The 18,844-nt window shown below is 40.9% G+C and overlaps 1 long non-coding RNA gene across 1 annotated transcript; it reads right to left on the bottom strand.

Moving 5' to 3' along the window:
* Positions 1–3,094: 3,094 nt before the first annotated feature.
* LOC123367015 lies at positions 3,095–17,198 on the bottom strand. The gene is made up of 3 exons (XR_006578264.1): positions 17,139–17,198; positions 16,648–16,880; positions 3,095–3,222 (listed from the first exon to the last, which is right to left on the bottom strand). It is a non-coding gene; the product is annotated as an uncharacterized LOC123367015 (long non-coding RNA).
* Between the last annotated feature and the right edge of the window lie 1,646 nt (positions 17,199–18,844).

Below are 18,844 nucleotides of genomic sequence, written 5' to 3'. Positions count from 1 at the left end.
TGTCCCAATCATTTTATCTGATAGCTCCTTACTACACACTACTGGGTGCACGGGTTGGCCACCTGCCAGGCCATTGTCATCACCACCATCTCTATCCTGCCCGTCCCCAGCATATTCCAGTCCCCAGACATCGTCTCCTTTTTTCCTATTCCCCTGGGTTCCAGGCCTTCCCTTTTGCTATCCCAGACCTTCTTGAGAGGGAGTGCCTTTTTATATACCGCAGCACCCAAAACAAGTCCTTGTCCATGACAGAAACCAAGTGGAAGCCCCAAAATAAAATTTCTCCTTAGCATACATGACAACTCATAACTGCATCTGTAAAAAATATTCCTTGGTACCACACATATTACTTAAGATACTTTGAAGATTACTTTAAAGTCATTATCTTTCTTCAAAATCTTCTCTATCAACTGCTGTGCTGTCAAATTGTCTAAATTCCTACACCGTGTACTTCTTAAAGTGTGGTAAGTTACTACTATCTAAGGAATGAAGCTCGCTTTCCCATACCAAGCTAAACAGATACTGGATGTTTCAACAAAATCTAATCTCCCAAGAATTAATTCTTTACTTTCTGTGTTCAAGCTTTGAAATCTCGAATTCACAAAAGTCCTGCAAACCCCCACATCCAAAAGTGAAGAGATCAGGGAAACATGGAGACTCTAAAGTTTGCCCCCACATATACACCAAGTGAGAGATTCTCCAGTTAGTGTTTTATATAATTGAATATTTCCCCCCCAACTGCAGGGGCGGCTCCAGGCCCCAGCACGCCAAGCGCGTGCTTGGGGCGGCATGCCACGGGGGGCGCTCTGCCAGTCGCCGGGAGGGCGGCAGGCGGCGCCGGTGGACAAGCCGTGGGACCAGCAGACCCTCCGCAGGCACGCCTGCGGGAGGTCCACCGGAGCCGCCTGCCGCCCTCCCGGCGACCAGCAGAGCGCCCCCCGTGACATGCCGCCCTGCTTGGGGCGGCGAAATATCTAGAGCCGCTCCTGCCCAACTGAATCCTTGCTACACTGAGAACACATAATATTCAGCTCATGGATATTCTCCACATCTGTAGGCAATATAGGTTCTAACATGCTCCTTTCCCATACATTTCTCTCCCTTCCTATGGAATCAAGTGTTGTATACCCACATCAAGCTCAGCATACAAATTATTATTTTCCTTCAAAAATATCTTTTCCAACATCAACTAATTGCTGTCAAATGATCTACATGTTGGCACCCCATTAACTAGAAAGACCATTTTTTCTCCATCATAGTCATCAAAGAAGAGGCAAAGGAAGACACCATTTTACACCGTGTCATGTACTAAGTTATTTAAAAGTAACTTATCCCTTATTGTTTGCAAACGGACAAATGTCTGAAATGGTTTTATTGTTTGAATCAGCCTCTTTTCATGCATGTTCAAATCTCTAAGTACAACAGTAACTTTATCCACTAACATTCCATTCATCACACTTCTAGGAGGCAAGTATCAGGGGGTAACCATGTTAGTCTGTATCCACAAAAACAACAAGGAGTCCGGAGGCACCTTAAAGACTAACAGATTTATTTGGGCATAAGTTTTCGTGGGGAAAAAACCTCACTTCTTCTTGACTCCATGCATCTGAAGATATGTGAGGTTTTTAACCCACAAAAGCTTATGCCCAAATAAATCTGTTAGTCTTTAAGGTGCCTCCGGACTCCTTGTTGTTTTTACTTCTAGGAGGAATCTTCTTTACTAGAAAAAAGCATAATAATAAACTCTGAATTCCATTCATTCTCTGAACATACAATATAATATGCCAAAAATTGACACAATGCCATATTTCCTTCGACAACCCCAACGTCTGCCATAATTTTCACTTGTTTAATATAAAATAATCTCTCACAGCAAACACAAAATTTCTCACATTTGGCATCTTCAAACTGAGCCTGCTCTAAACCAAACTTCTTCACATTAAGCACATTGCAGCAATACTGGTCAGTCACCACTTCAGAAACCTCCACATCCAAATCTATACTTCCCTAAAGTGCTTCTCTACAATATAGTCCAGCAATCTGAAATCTTAGTGTGATTTCCATCTATCGAATATGAATCGAAATCTCCAAATCCTTAGCTGGAATTTGAGCTCTCTAAAAATGTCTAACCAGTTTATGCACACAGGTGTGATATACAGACATAATAGACCAAGAATGATCTTACACTGCCCTCCACTTACACATGCCAAAGAATGGTCTTTCAGCATACTATTTTTCTTCACATTTCATCTGTCTGCCATTTGCAATAGCTCTACTTTTTGCAAAGAAAAAGCCACTAATTCTTTTACATCTTAGCAAATCCTTGAAGGATGTTTTCCATCTAATTTTTTTAGGCCACTCTTGTGCTGTATGAACACTCCTGACCTAGTCTAAACCCTACCACCACACTGTCCATCTCTAACATTTGAATTAATATGATTTATACCTTTACCTACTTCTCTCCCCAAATAAGAACCACCACATTTATCTACTGAAAAATGAGAGACGGAGCTTACACAAAAATCTCATCCAAAAGAATGCCTCTTTGATTGCATTATAAATTCATTTTCCACTAAAAATGTCACAAAAGTTACTATCAAGGAATTTACGTGCACTAATTTCTCAAAGAAAGGATAAAGAAATTTACAATATCACTGTACCTCCCGTTTCACCAAATGAAACAAGCATCTGTTCAAATGTCTGTTCACTTGCTGTTAAGAAACTGGCTAATTTCCTATTTCGTATAACTCCTATTTATCTCTTATTCTTCTTCAAAATCTTCCTCACCACTGACAATTCTATTCATGCTTTCCTCTATATGTCTGTAAAAAAAAGGGTATTTTTTTTCATGTTACCCTATGAGTAATTAATATTACACTTACACCTTGAGAAACATGACTCCAATTCTCTTAGCAATCTGCAGCATTTCTTCTATTACATTCAATTATTACTATACCAGTATTAACACTCCAATGGAAACGTCTCTTTTCTGCATGTCTTTGTTTTGCACTATTCAATATGACACTAATATATCTCTGATAATTTCTGTTTGATTTTTTTTTCCCCTGCACCTTAACTTACCACCATCTCTTGCTTGTTGCAGTCTCATATTCCATCTTCCTCTGTTCTTTCCCCTTCCTCATAGACGGAACCATTTTCATTGGCCATCTTTAAATTTTCTTCAAAGTAAATGACGTTTTCAAACACAATAAGAATTATCAACTGTCAAAAAAAGAAATAAAAAATTTAGAAACAAAACTTCCAGAAAATTCATCTTAGAATTTCTATCCACCTCAAACATGTTACACCAGTAGTGATAACCAAGATTCTACAACAAAAATACAATTCACTTTTCTGTATGTAAATCTACTTTTTCATGCCAAACATATCCAAATGTATACAAAGAATAGTGCAATCAAATAACAGTGTTGCCATCTCACATGATTTTATTGTATCATAATATTTAGAGAAATTTTTTTTAGAGTTCCAACTTTTGGAGACATTTGACTACATAAGTATCACAGTTTTCCTTTCTTTAATAGAATTCTAATTTCAGTGGTTGTGGAGAAAAGCTTGAAAACATTAACTGAATATACCACAAAAGCTCAAAACTAGAAAGAAAAGAAAGAGATCCCAGTACATATTGGGATTAGTTCAATCTCGTGATTTTTAAGACAATGTCATGATTTAGGTTGGGGCTGACTGATTTAACATTTGGTTTTAGCAAAACTGCATAGTAAATGAAGTGTTGCCCATTTTTCACAATGTCTCTTGCTAATCAAAAGATTCTAAACTTCCTCTACCTTAATGAACACAAAGGCCCAGGTCCTGGTGTGCACTGTGCTCACCATATGCCTTTTACTAGGTACAATGTGGTCACAGTGCAAGAACTAAACTTTCCCACTGACCCAAGGTGTAAGAGATCTTCCTTTTGGTGTGTCTGAGCAGGAGAGTAGGCAGCATTGCTATAGTTTGAGTGTGGGTAGGCAGTGCATGCCCGGACTTGGAGGAAAAATATAGATGAGTATTTTCAATTCTTGCTGTCCACATGCTATGACACCTTCAGGAAATGGGATTGCACCATGTATACCAAAATACACTACAGCCCTTTTAATTTTGTACCCGGCAAACAGCTATTCATTAAAAGCAAAGTTTCCCAATTCCCCAAAAGAATAAACACAATGGAGTACAGATCTGGACTGGCTTTGTGTGCCAAAAACCAAAAGCAGCAAAGAGTCCTGTGGTACCTTATAGACTAACAGACGTATTGGAGCATGAGCTTTCGCGGGTGAATATGCATCCGACGAAGTGGGTATTCACCCACGAAAGCTCATGCTACAATACGTCTGTTAGTCTATAAGGTGCCACAAGACTCTTTGCTGCTTTTACAGATCCAGACTAACATGGCTACCCCTCTGATACTTAAAACCAAAAGATATGCCACAAATCAATGGAGTCCTCATGCAAGTAAACAAAGATTTCCACTGAGAAAGAATTGATGCTCACACCAGAAAGGGCCATTGGAAAAGTCAACTTGAAGAAATGGGGTACTTCATATATACTTCAAGCAGACTCACTTTATAATAACCTTCATATCGTGTGATGACTAGAAATTTGACATGCCTTTAGAATGCTGGACACAGATATAGCTTTGCGATTGGCTGCCAGTGATGTCATACCTGTTTTGAATTCCCAGTTTATTTCAAAGGGATAACCTATAATTTCACAATAGCAATAAGACCCTGTGGGTGGTCCATTTTTGGGGATTATTGGACTGCTCGGGCTGCTGAAGTCAACCTCCTGCCTAAGACCACACTTGAGGCATGTGATAATGCTCCCCCTGAAACCCACTGCCTGTCAGGTCTGATTGTTTAAAATATCTACATAATTGCATAAATTGCTTTCACCTTCTATAGAATGTACAGAAGGCAAATGTTGAAAGAACACAGTGATCGGGCATTGTTCGCCAATTCACTGTATTCCTCGGTGCAACCATGTAATTAGAGTAATAAACATATTAATGTTGTCTACTTAGAATTGTATAACTCAATGGGGCAATTAATATCACTACATGAGCTTTCAAAAATAGATTCAAGAGGAGGAAGGGAGATGGGCAGAAGTCACCTTTTGAATTCTGAGCCCTTTGTCTGCAATGGCCCAAAACAAAACTTTGGATCTGAATAATCCCAAAATTTGGGAAAGTTTTGGTAAGGATCCAAATACTGCATCTTGAGCTTATCTCTAGTGAATAAGGTAGAGCCAGCCACAGGCAGCTTCAGCATTAATGTCAAGCTTTTATTCAGTAAGGACCTGATCCAATTACCAATGAAGAGAATGGAAAGGCTCCCATTAATGTAACACATTAAAAACAACATTTAAAATCAGAGACACTGTGTAATGTCAAATACAAACATAAAGCTATAGGCTCTATGGTCCTCTTCATACACAGAGGGGATTGCCTGTTCAGACAAAGAATAGGATCTTCCACTTTTGTGCCATGTTCTCCTAATCATCTGGAAGCCCTTCTGCAGGATCTCCATGAGGCTGGAATTCCATGGAGCTGGAGGGGAAGGGAAAACCCAGCTTGGGACTTGAGAATCTGGAGGACCCAGGGCTGCAATCAGCCTGCATTGCTGTGGTCTCCATGCTGTGGATTGTCCTTTAATGGAGTTTCTGAGAGCAGCTCAGTTAGGCAGAAACTCCAGAACTATGGCTCCTACAGAACATAGTGGGGCCAGACAGCATTGTAAAACATTTGTGTGAATGTCCCTTGCTTTATGTGGATCTTGGGGGGCATCCACACATTAAGGGGGTGGAACCCCAACTTATTTTATCGGGGGTGGGGGGAGGTGCAAGCCGCCCACTTCAAGGGAAAAATGAGCTGGAAACTCCACCAGCTAATACTCAGAGAACTTCCTCTCCTGAGATTTAAAGATATTAAGAAATCAAATTTGATAGCATATTTTTACCGTATCTTCCGGCGTATAAGGCGACTGGGCGTATAAGACGACCCCCTAATTTTCCAGTTAAAACATAGGTTTTGGCCTATACTCGCCGTATAAGACTACCCCCCCTTCCGAGGCAACACCATTTAATAACATCAGATTTGATTTAAATAATTTTAATTAAAATGGTTTTGACTTACCGGTACTTAAAATCCTTCAAAACCCTCATCATGTTCATCCTCTGACATCATAAGTTCATCAAAGACTTACTTTGCCGTCGAGATCTGCAGGTAATTTTTGTGCAATTCTGGTCTTTTGCCTCAGTACCAGATTATGCCTTTCCAAGAACCTAGTACACCAGGATACAGTGGCCTTAAATCCTTTGCTGTGATCTGGGTTAGATTTGGCCCACTGAAGTGCAAACATACGTATTTTGTTTCGTGTCACTACATAACCATTTTGACGATGCTCATGCACCACGTCTGCTACGTGCTTTTCAAGTTCTGACCAATGTGGGGTGCCTCTTCTTAATGCACACTTACTCCTTGGCATACTCTTTAATGCATCTTCATTTGCTTTCCAGTCTCGGACCATCTTTTCTGTTACTCCATATTGACTTGCAGCAGCACAGTTATTATGTTCCTTGGCAAAGTTTACAACTTTCAGCTTGAAACTGGCTTCAAATTTCCTTCTTCTTGCTGGAGCCATGATGGGGTCTTTTCTACCAGCCATTTGTTGTACACCCACTTACAGAACGTCCCTAATCTTTTAGGCCGCTGGATGTGCGGTAATACAGTACTGTAGCTTCGGCTACATACAGAACGTCCCTGTGCTGATACTGTATGTACCGCGCTGAGCCAATCCCGGCAAGCGGTGTATTCTATTAATGCATACAAAGCCTGCTCAGATTGGCAAAGGTTGTAATAGCCCGCCTCTCTGACTCAGCCAATCCGAGCAGGCTTTGTATGCATTAATAGAATACACCGCTTGCCGGGATTGGCTCAGCGCGGTACATACAGTATCAGCACAGGGACGTTCTGTATGTAGCCGAAGCTACAGTACTGTATTAGGGCACATCCAGCGGGCTAAAAGGTAATAATAGGGACATTCTGTATGTAGCCAAAGCTACAGTATGTTTATACCCGGCGTATAAGACAACCCCTGATTTTTGGGGGTTGTTTTTTAGTATAAAAAGTCGTCTTATATGCCGGAAAATACGGTAATTGCTCTTTGCAACAACAAAGTTGCCACAGGCTCTTTGATGTTATAAAAAGTGTCATGAATAAATGACCTAACAGCTGTTCTGTAGGGAGAGCCCAGAATGAGCTAATTCCTTATGTTTCAGTGGTTTAATATTTTTATCAAATAAAATGTGAATATGACAAACAAACTCTTTCAGTTCAATGATGATTTAGTTCCAAACTAAGATGCCAAAAGATGACAAAATGGCATTTAATTTCAAGGAGAATTACTGTTGTCAGCGCTTCAAATAACTCCATTCTCTGTCTTTATTACATTGTTTTAGCCAAAATAAAACGTTGGAACTGATATGAATGAAAGTGCGAGACACATTGACACCACTGGGAAACATTGTGCCACATTCTGATTTCAGTTACAACAGTTAAAATCTGGATTAACTCCATTAAAAAGTTAAGAGCCTCTCCAGCTTCATACTCAGATCAGAAATTGGCCCACTGGATTGTCAAGAATTTTTCAATGTCTTTATTTCTTATACAGTGAAAATATAGGTCAAATTTTCAAAAGTATCCATTTGACTGGTATGTCTTTGTTTCTCTTCGGATGGTCCTTGCTACTTTCTGGTCTCTGGGAAACTTCTGACAATAAGTTGTAAAACCTAATAATGAAGAGAAATGCTCAAGGACACGTCTGTGGAGCTGGAAGCATAGAAGCAGGTCAGGGAAAGGCAGCAAAGTGCAGGGCCTGGATCTCAGCTGCTGTGTAGAGGGTCCCTGAGCTGGAACCTAGAGCAGAGGGTGGGCCTGGGTTCCCCTCTCTACACTGTGGGAGTGGCACTGAGAGACAGTGAAGCAGCAGACTGCCTGAGACTGCTTGATACACTCCCTACCCCCACCATGGAAGGGATGAGTCACAAAGAGGACACTGCGCTTCCTAGAGTAAGAGAAGGGCTGCAGAGGAGAAACTGCCTGGTGTAACTACTGGAAGGGACATTGGCCTGACCAAGCTAATCCCCAAAACCTTCAGGAGGTGGTGCTGTCCTCATGGTGAGTAGAGAGACCTGTGACATACTCCTTTTTAGCATATGATCAGCCAGAGTGAGATAAGCGATTCCTCACCCCTGCCAGCCAGGGGTATGTAGATCATCTTTTGGTGATTTGCCTTAACTCACAGGCCTCATTTTTAGTATCTGTACCTAATTCTTCACATTTTCTGTACATACATATCACAATAATTATGATGGCCTGTGTGACACAGGCTTTCATTAGAGACCTTGCATTCTTTGGTGGACTAGTAGGTAGATTCCAGATCCTTGTACCACTTCTGTACCCCTGTGCCCTCAGCCCGCTGGCATCAGGAGGTCCTTGGGTCAAGCCACCTTAAAATAGTCATTAGCAAACAATAAGGAGAGGGGTGTGTCCTAATCCCCACCCTCAGGCCGTTATGCACCTCTATTTAGCCTGGATGTAAATGCCTATCTCCAATTCACAGCTGGAAACCCTCTCCTGACCTAAGTCATTTCTTGTAAGAATGGCAGCAGTGCCTAATGCCATGCAAAATGGCCAGGGGAGTTGGGGGAGGAAGAAGAAGAACTTTCTTAGTAGTTTGGGCACTTAGTTGTGGGACACCTAGGTTCAATTTTGCACACACATCTCTTGGTAAGGAGGAGGGATGTGAGCATGGATTTCCCACTCTCAAGTGAGTACCCTATAGCCCACTAGGCTATAAAGTCATTCTTACGTGCTCTACTGCCTATTTAATTATGTATACACAGTGGAGCAGCTTCAACAGGGAAACTGAGAAAGTCTCACATGAGAACATCTCATAGTCCTATGCTAGGGCACTCATATTGCAGGTGGGAAATTTTCTCCTCAGGAAGGTGGGGTGGGGAATTGAACTGGAGTTTCTAACATCCCAGATGAGTTCCCTAACTACCGTGCTAAGGTTATAAGGGAGGCATTCCTCTCCCACCTGGCCATTCTGTGTGGCTTTAGGTGTGCTTTGAGTACTCCTGCTGGATTGGGGCCCACATGCAAGATAGGTGGGGCAGTGCTTGGCTTCACCTGGTTTAAAGATTCTGCTGGGGATTAGGCACAAGATAGGTGTCAGCCATCAGGACTAAGGCAGCACCCTTGGCTAAACATGTGTTACACTCTGCCACAAGTGCAAGGAAGGCCTATGTCTGGGCCCAAAATCTTCTCTCCTTCCACTGGTCTGCTGTGTGGGTGACTGACTCCTGCCCACCATCACAGAGAGAGAGAGAGAGGTGTGTTTCAGTGATGCAGTATGAAGATTATTTTTGAAGTTATTCTTGGAAACTATAAATAAGATTAAGTAAAGAAGACAATGGAGTTTAAAAGGGTTAAGCCTCTCTAGGGAGCTTAAGATTGCTATACATCCTGCAGGACACTTTGCAGTGCCATGCTTCCTGACAGTACAGGTAGGGACTGGTTACAGAGCCTGTGACAGGGAATACAGCTAGGCTAGATCACAAGAACAAAATAAATTATAGAAAGCCGTGGATGCACCTGAGGATGTGGGAATATAAAGAAAGAGAATTATTGGCAATGAAAAGCATATGTTGCATGTGACCCAAAGGTGTGTTGGAAGAAGAAAGTAAGCAGGAGGCATGTGGGGCATTTTATCAAACAGGTAGCCTTAATTTGTCCTTTAATATAGTTTCAAGGGCATTTTTTAAACTGTTTCTGTTTTGTAGGATTCAAAATCACTCAATTTTTCATGAATGTTCCTGTCACAGTGTGTTCATAATTGTTTGTTTGATTTCAAATATGATTTTAATTTTAAAATGTAAATAAAAATGATACAGAAACTTTTGTGAAAAATACCCCACGTATTTCAGTTAGTTTTTCACAAAAATCACTTTTTGAATAAAGCCATTTGTCATCAGAAATTTTACTTATGAAAATTTTTGACCAGCTTTATTTATTTGCCAATAATCAACATAGGACAATCCATCCAGTCCCCTCATTAAGCATTCAGATATACCGGGTACTGTGAAACAGAAGCACTGAGTGATTTTTTACTACAATCCACTAGAGGGCTCATTTCCATAATACTTTAGATCAGGGGTAGGCAACCTATGGCAGGCGTGCCGAAGGCCGCACACAAGCTGATTTTCAATGGCACTCACACTGCCCGGGTCCTGGCCACCGGTCCGGGGGGGCTCTGTATTTTAATTTAATTTTAAATGAAGCTTCTTAAACATTTTAAAAATCTTATTTGCTTTACATACAACAATAGTTTAGTTATATATTATAGACTTATAGAAAGAGACCTTCTAAGAACATTAAAATGTATTACTGGCACGCGAAACCTTACATCGGAGTGAATAAATGAAGACTCGGCACACCACTTCTGAAAGGTTGCCAACCCCTGCTTTAAATTGTTAGAACAGAAGCCAGATGTCTCTTTTATCAGCACCCAAGTCTCTGGAAATTGAATTATGCCTTCTATTACACCTTCATGGGACTGTTTACTTTTGATTACATCTAGCAACAGTTATGTGTCTGCATTACCAGATGCAACCTCCTAAGCTTTATTACTTCTGTTTTTAAGCTCTATATTACAGACTGAATTTTTCACACCATACTATATGTACATTTGAAATTTACATGCAGAAAGAGATTAGGTTATGAGATGACTCATCAGAAAACCACAGAGCCATAAGAAGCTATAGAGAGATGTACATCTGAGGGCCTTATCCAATGTCCACTGAAAACGATGGAAGGCTTTCAGTGATTTCAGTAGGTTTTGGATCAGACCTTGAGATATGAGTGGAAAACCAGTGTGAGTGGCATTAAACAGGCAGTAATTGTTTACTTTCTAAAACTCCATTTCAATAGACATGCAAGAAGTGTAATATATAGCTTCAAAATATACTCTCTGATATGAGAATCATGCAAAGATACATTATAACATAGATATTTTCAAAAGGATGAGCTTTCCTTAAAGAGTATGGCCAACCTATAGCCATAACACTTCAGGCTTTGATCAGAACCAATACCACAGCATTGTGCTGGTATAAGTCACAATGCTGGCAACTCTTGTGATTTTTTTATCGCAAGCCTGATGATATTTGCTGAATTCCTTAAATCCCCAGTGTTGCAATCATGCAATTGTATGAGAATCTTAGCTTTCACTTTCTTTACAGTTTGTTTCATGATTGTGGAGAAAAGCTGGAAAACATGAAGCAAGTGCACCCTAAAGGCTTAGAAATCAGAAGGAAAAGAGAACCCAAGTTGTTTTTTTTAATCTCATGATTTTTTTTAAACCAGTCTCATGATTTTGGAGGGTCTGTTGGGGCGGGGGGGTTTGGATGGTTGGGATTGGTAATACTGTAATCAACATAGCTTCATTGAGTCTAATTGGTCTACACCTATTCACACCAGCTGAGGATTTGTCGGCTGTGTTTTGGATCAAAGGAACAAGGTCCTGAACACCTCTGGTTGTTAGAGATTCCATAGCTCTTTTTCCCAGGCTAGGGGTGTTAATCCTTGGGGGATCCTAGCCATATTCCAGTGTGGGCAATTACATTCAGCCTGTTTATGGGCTTGCACCTGGTCTCATTGAAGTCAATTGCAAAACTTCCATTTACATCAATAGGAGCAGGCCTTCAGTTTCCATTGCATTACTTTTCCTATAGTAAACTGTTGTGTGTGTTTAGAAGAGTGATGGTCTCGTTAATAATGCACTGGCTGGGACTCAGGAGCTCTGTTTAAATCTGGGCTCTGGCACAGACTGCCCATGTGATCTTGGACAAGTTGTAGTCTCTCTGTGCCTTTTTATCCTTCTGTAAAATGGAGATAGTAAGCCTTCCTTCCTCCCACCCTTTCTCTGTTCTATTTATCTAGATTATAGGTGATTCCACCATAAGAATCATGCTCACAACACTGACATCCGCTTTCTAACCAAATATCCCCAAGCAGCCAACCCACACAAAAAACTGAAACTGGAAACAAATCAATTGAAAATACACAAACAAAAAAGAGTAAATTAACAAATCTAAAACCCAAACCCTGCCCCGAGCAGTGATTTTTACACTAAAAGGGGGAAAGTGCCACAGACACTGGGAAGTCTACTGGGGACTTCGCTTTCGCTTCCAGTTTTATGTGGGAGGTGCTCACATACTACAGTGATGGGTGGTGGTATAACACCCTTTGATAGACTGGGATTGTCTCTTAGTGTATGGATGTGCACAATGGGGTCTGATCTCAGTTGGGGCCTTTAGATACTACTGAAATATAGAGCTGGGCAAAAAAATTTTGAAAGGTTATTCACTGAAAAAGGCAGTTTGGGTTAACACAAATTATTGACCAAATTTAACCTGAATTTGGCTTAAAACTGGGGAAAAATATAAAAAGTCTAAATGTTTTATTTCAACATTTGACAATTTGATGTTTTGGTGAAAAACACTGTTTCAAAATTTAGCTATATTTAATTTTTTTTTCAGTGGTAAAGCACCTGAAAAAATAACCCAAAACAAGGGGTTTTTTTCCCCAATTTTTCATTCTGGGAAGAAGATACTAAAAATGTACATCTTGGATCAATCCAAACCCATTTTTCCCCAATGTTTCAGTTCTGCCACCTGACCAAATTATCAATTCTGTGCTCAGCTCTACTGGAATACAAATAATGGTACTATGAAGTGGCTACTGATTTCACTCAAAAGGTGGGTGCTGAAATGTATGAGAGAAGTACTTCTATACTGCTTGATGATTTAGGAGTGTAGAAGAAAAACCACTGACGCAGTTGGCCCAGATATTAATGCCCAACCCATTTTCAGGACAGGAATGGCCTAGCTTCCAAGTGCAATAAGTTCATAGAGCATGTGTAAGCACTTACGGATCATAAAGGTTAAAAAAGTCCAGAGTATAAAACTCCTCTTTACAATGTAAGAGTGCTTGATCTTTTATTACATATAAAGATTTCAGAGTGTTTAACCAGCTCGAAAGGGCTGCAAAATGTTGACCTCGAACCATAAAGTGAACCTGACAACTGCTATGAAAATCTGATAGCAGAGCAACACATAACTGCATCATCAGACTGCTCTGATAACCAGCACAAACGGGCCAGGGATTTACATCAGTGAAACCTGAAAGTTGCTGAGCAGAGAGATTGTTAGGTTATTGTGTTTTGCCCATGTACGTGTTTTCTCATGCTGCCCAGAAAGGAATACTAGGCAATAGTTTTCACTCTCCATTTCAGAGCTTTGGGGCTCTTTTTCTACATATACTGTCAATTCTGCTGTTGTATGAGAAGGGCTTTGTGATGTAAACTCAAACTGTGGACATCCAAGTCCAGTGACCTGGTAGCTATAAAATGAACCCCCATCCTTTCCAGCAACTTATAGCTAGTCAGCTATGGAATACTCCTCGAGATGTAGTGGAAACTCACTCACTTGAGTAACTGAAAACTAGACTGGGCAAAATACTAGAAAATAGGGAACAATTCTGCATTGGCAGAAAGATGGACAAAGCAATAGGACTTAGAATTGAAATACACATTTAATTAACAGTATTAAAGCACCAACTAAATAAACGATCACATGAAGCAGAGATGGTCAAAAATGGTTGGGAAGACATCAGGCTCAGTACTGATATTCAGATCAACCAAGACATGTAAATAGTCCATCACTGATTGAGTCCACACTACCTGTCCTCCCCAAACCCATACTTTATGGTTCCACAGAGCTCCCCAGCGTACAGAGTGTAGAATCCCTAGGTGCAACCTTACTGTGGCTTGCCCACTTCTTGCTCCACAGGCACTCATTGGTTCCGCTGCGTTCAGCACTGTCCCCTTGCAGAGAAGGGGGACAACGTCAAATAAGGACAACAACACTTCGGTTGGGACCCAAGAGAAATAAAAATCCTCATTACAGAGGAGAAAGTACAAGGGGAAAATCTTGTCCAACTCCCTGCAGAGGGTTATCAGGTTTAAACATCTTTAATTACCCCCTGTGATTTGGTCTTTGATTTCCAACGTGTCTCAGTTTTATTTAAATGCCCCTGAAGCTTCAAAAATCTATGTAGATGCCTCTGTCACAAACTCTGCCACCTTTGAGCTCACTCAAGCAATCATAATAGCTGTTAGCTTAACCCTTTTTTCCGAAGAAGAATAAACATCCAAGCACAATCACACACACACACTTGAAAAGAAATAATACAAGTGATTTTAAATCCAGACTAATAGGCCTCACAGACCAAGAGAAGATATTCTAAACCATGCCTCAGTAAGGTCTTGAGCACACTTACTCTAGAAAGACCATTGTGTTACAACATTTGGATCTGGCTACATCTTCCAAATGCTCCCAGGTTGGGGATGTAGGGATGGCATTGGGTCCAGGGTTTTAGATCTTCGATTTGGATCCTTTTGGGTTTGCTTACTAATGGCATGAATTACAGCAAAGAGAACTAGTCTGGATAAAATAAAAAACAGCCCAAAACTTCACCCCAAACATTAATTGTACCTGAAACTTGTTAAAGGGTTGAGAAAAGTTAGGTTAATTTTTTCCATATTTGATTCATGCCCCTTGTAATACCTTGGTTTTATCTAAATGCAGAGGTACCAAAATACAGTGTAAAAAGCTCTCTGGAAAATATCTCTGTGGTGTATTGAAAAGTGTTATATTTAATGTGATAGCTTATCATTTTATGGGGTTTCCTGATCTTCTTAGGGGGCTCTGTAAGAAAGGGTGAGATCTGGGTCTTTAACAATCACTTGCAAAAGAGCCAGTCTGGAGCAAAGTGGGTTGAGTTCTGCGCCTCTGCCTTAGGAAGCAGCCTGCATTCTGGGAAGTGCTCCTGAGCTCACCTCCTATAAGAATTCAGTGGTGAGCAGGCTCTCAGAAGGAAAATATAACTGCTAGAGAAGCAATTTACATCCCACCTTTCTACTGGCTAGCGACCTGGCTAGACAATTATCTTGAGATTTTCAGGGCTAGGTCCTGGTGCATTAGGTTCAGATACTAACAACCTTTTGTTTTCTTTTGATTTTATGTTACTCTAATAAATCTAGATGATTTTGGACATAAGCTGCTTTGTGTTTACAGTTTATTACCATGGTAGCTAACTAACTATTTTATAAACTAGTCTGTGCTTATGCTGCTAGGTAAATAGACAGTATTTAACAATACCAGAACTGTCTATAAAACAAATCCTAAAACACCATTAAAATAATTTGAGAAATGAGGGGGGTAAAAAAGATCATGATCTTGCAAGATATTTTCCCTTGAAAGATTCTATATAAATCAGAAGATTAGCATTGCTATGTCCTTCAACTATAGGCGTTCCCAAGTTCACTCGGTTTATTCTAGAATTTGTTTCACTTTTCTGTTTATTGGGGATGATGCAGTCACCTTGCTGCCAGGACTTTTATTACCTTGGAATATTTGGTTCATTGGGTTTGTTTGCATTGGATGCATTTGAGTGCTGTTACTCTTGTAACTTCTCAGATTTACATAAGACTGCATATGCTTTGAACAGGTATTTATTTGTTTTTATATGTAAATGACTGAACTGTAGAAGGAAGGAGATCACTCCAGCAACTTCTGGGAAGTTGCAGTCATAGCTCAGGACAGAATTTGTCCTGTTGTATGTAGAAAATGGAAAATTTTGTTTTTGAGAAGGAAAAGCTTTAGATCTACATGTAAGTCTGGCAATTGCAGGTCAATGTCAAGTTATCTAATGGAAATTCCCCATTACACAGGCTATTGGAATTCATTAGTAATACAACAGAGGTGAAGTAATTGATATGTAAAGCATAAGTGTATGTCACATCAGCACAAACTGCACCATCAATGTGGATATAGTAGAAATAACTCTTACATGGGAATGAGATAAGTGTAATAGGAAAAATTCTGCTCTCAGCTACAATGGTTTAAATGGGAAGTCATTCCACTGACATCACTCAAGTTGAGTACAAGAAGCTATTTAAGTCAGTGATTTACCCTAGTGTGAAATGTGACATGTTGGGTTAGATCCTTGCCCCTGGTTCTGCCTGCTTTGTGGTACGTCAGCAGTACAGAACAGGTGGAAAGCTAGCCTAATCAGCTGATTGGGTATTGCCAGTGCAGGAGAATCCTCAGATGGCACATACCACTTTATCCCTCTATAAAGGTGTGTGGTTGGAGAGAAGGTGGAATGACCAGAGCCTGTGCAACTTTAATTTGGCCACCTTTGTGTAGTAGGTAAAGTTTGTATCATAATACATACATACAAGAAGGCTGAATTAAGGTTGCCTCAGGCAACTTTAATTCTGCTATTTCCTAACTTTTGAGTGCTAGACTTTGCAACTTTAGATTGTGTGTGTGTGATTTTTATATAGGCTCAATTATAAATTTAACCAACTAATGAAAGCACTTGGGAGAGCAGACATAGCTGTAACTAGGACAATACATGGGATAGCAGTTGAGTGGAGCCCACTCTAGAACCTGTAACACAACCCAAGATTGACAGACATTAATGAGAAAAAGTTAATTTTTGCTTACCATCAAACTGCTTCAGGGTCTGATCAATCAGGAAAGTGAGTCAAATAGCAGCAGCCAAACTCTGATAGCCTGCTGCATCCCCCAGACACCAGTGCAGTCTCACCATGTGAAGTGGTTTGGCTTTTTGAATCACTGCCTTTGTGGCAGAGATGTTGGCCAACAGGAGAAGAATTCTGCTAAGCCAGGCTATCAGCTGCTGTGCACCAAGTACAGTAAACTGACTTCTTATTGAACTGAAAAGAAAAGCAAAGATGGTTTTCAATAAGTAAAAACTCTGAAATATGTAAAACATGTTTCCAGTGAGACTTGAGCTCTACCAAATAAAGGGTTGAACTATAACTTGTTCAATCAAGCTAAGTTTAAGGTCAAGCTGAGAGACATAACCAGAGAATTGTGTTCTCTTTTCCTTTTTTTTCACTCAGAGGCTATACTGTTGCTAAGGTTACACTGTTCATAGACTATCACATTTAAATTGTTTGCAAGATACTGACCTGGTTCAGGGCCTTTGAGAAGCTTTCACCTTTGGGTCACTATGATGGAGTGTACTCCCTACACAGGCCCTGCAAGAGCTGAATTAGGGCAAGTGAGCCAAATAAACTACAAATGGGGGAGATTTAGGATATGTGGAGAGAGCTAATTAAGAGTAAGCTCACCTGTGAGGGAACAAGCAGGGCTTCTATAAAGCCAGGAGGCCAACAACAGTGTGGGGAAAGCAGGGAAGAAGCCTGCAGTCTCTCTTGCTGAGGTAAGGGAGCTGGAAGGGGGTGAAGAAGCAGGATAAGGAGGAGTCTGGGATGAGTAAGGTTGGTGTAGATGCAGACATTAACTGTTCACACCAGGGCCTTGGACTAGAAACCAGAGTAGAGGATGGGCCTGGGTTTCCCCACCAACTGCTGCAGAGTGGTATTGCTAATAGGGTTGTCACCTTTCTAATTTCTGGTAACTGGACCCCTAAAGCCTTGTCCCCATTGGTCACTCTTCTCCTTCTCTCCCTCCAGCATTCACTGGATTGTCTCAAGGAGCCTGCCTAGAGATAGCAAAGAATCCTGTGGCACCTTATAGACTAACAGACGTTTTGCATCCGATGAAGTGGGTATTCACCCACGAAAGCTCATGCTGCAAAACGTCTGTTAGTCTTTGCTGCTTCTACAGAACCAGACTAACACGGCTACCCCTCTGATACTTGCCTAGAGATAGGAGGTGGCCCTGTCTGAGCAGGGGCTGGTGCAGGTTAATGACCCAGTGCCTCCCTCTACCCTGCAGTAACCAGACTTTTGATTCAGGTGCCATTTAGGATTGCCAGTTCCCCTCTTTTACTGGACTTCCTGGTTTAAAAACTGGGCACCTGGCAACCCTAAAGGACACCCAGACAGAGAATCCAAAAACTGGACTGTCTGGGTGGCAATCATAATTGCTAAAGGGCAGTGGATATGAAGACTGCTGGAGTGACATAGTCAGGTCAGTGGGGGTGAAGACTGCTGGATGCTGCTTGTGGAGAAAGATTTTGAAAGACCACCCAGGAAGGGGAAACAGCTGAGTGACCTGCTGGAGGGCTGAGTCATGGAGAGGAAGCTGCAACTCCTGGAACAAGAGAAGGGCCCAGATAAAGTTGCACAGTACAACAACAGGAAGGGGTGTTGGCCTGGTGGAGCTAATCCCCAGAACTGGCAGAGGTGAGTCACATATCTACCCAGGTACATAGTGTTCAAACATTGTTACCAGCTAAGAGCTGCTTAGCATCATCCTAGGTACAAAAACTTGATGTTTTTCAAGCCAGCTCTTAGTGGATGTGTGACCCTATCTTTATTAGTAGAAGTAATTAATAATAATATGTGCCTAGAAACCCTAGTCATGGACCAAGACTCTGTTGTGATAGGTGTTGTCCAAATACAGAACAAAAAGACTCCAGCTCCAAGGAGTTTACAATGCAAGAAGACAAGAGACAACAGATGACTACAGACTGATGAGGGGTGGGGGAAGACAAGGAACTATATCACACAGCTACCATAGCTCACTACAAAAATAGTGCACAAGGAACACTTACCAGACTTCTGGTTATACAGTGTAATAAACAGAGTGAAACAGTTTTTATTTCCATAGACTCTTACAATTTGAAGTCTGTTCTTGCACAGCACTCTAATTCAGCATGATCTCCATAAAAGAAATGGTGATTCCTGCTGATCTGAAATTTTTTTAC

This window comes from Mauremys mutica, chromosome 3, assembly GCF_020497125.1.
Source record: "Mauremys mutica isolate MM-2020 ecotype Southern chromosome 3, ASM2049712v1, whole genome shotgun sequence".
Classification (NCBI taxonomy): domain Eukaryota; kingdom Metazoa; phylum Chordata; order Testudines; family Geoemydidae; genus Mauremys; species Mauremys mutica.
Note: the sequence above shows the minus strand (reverse complement) of the source record. Positions and strands in the feature narration are given on the sequence as shown.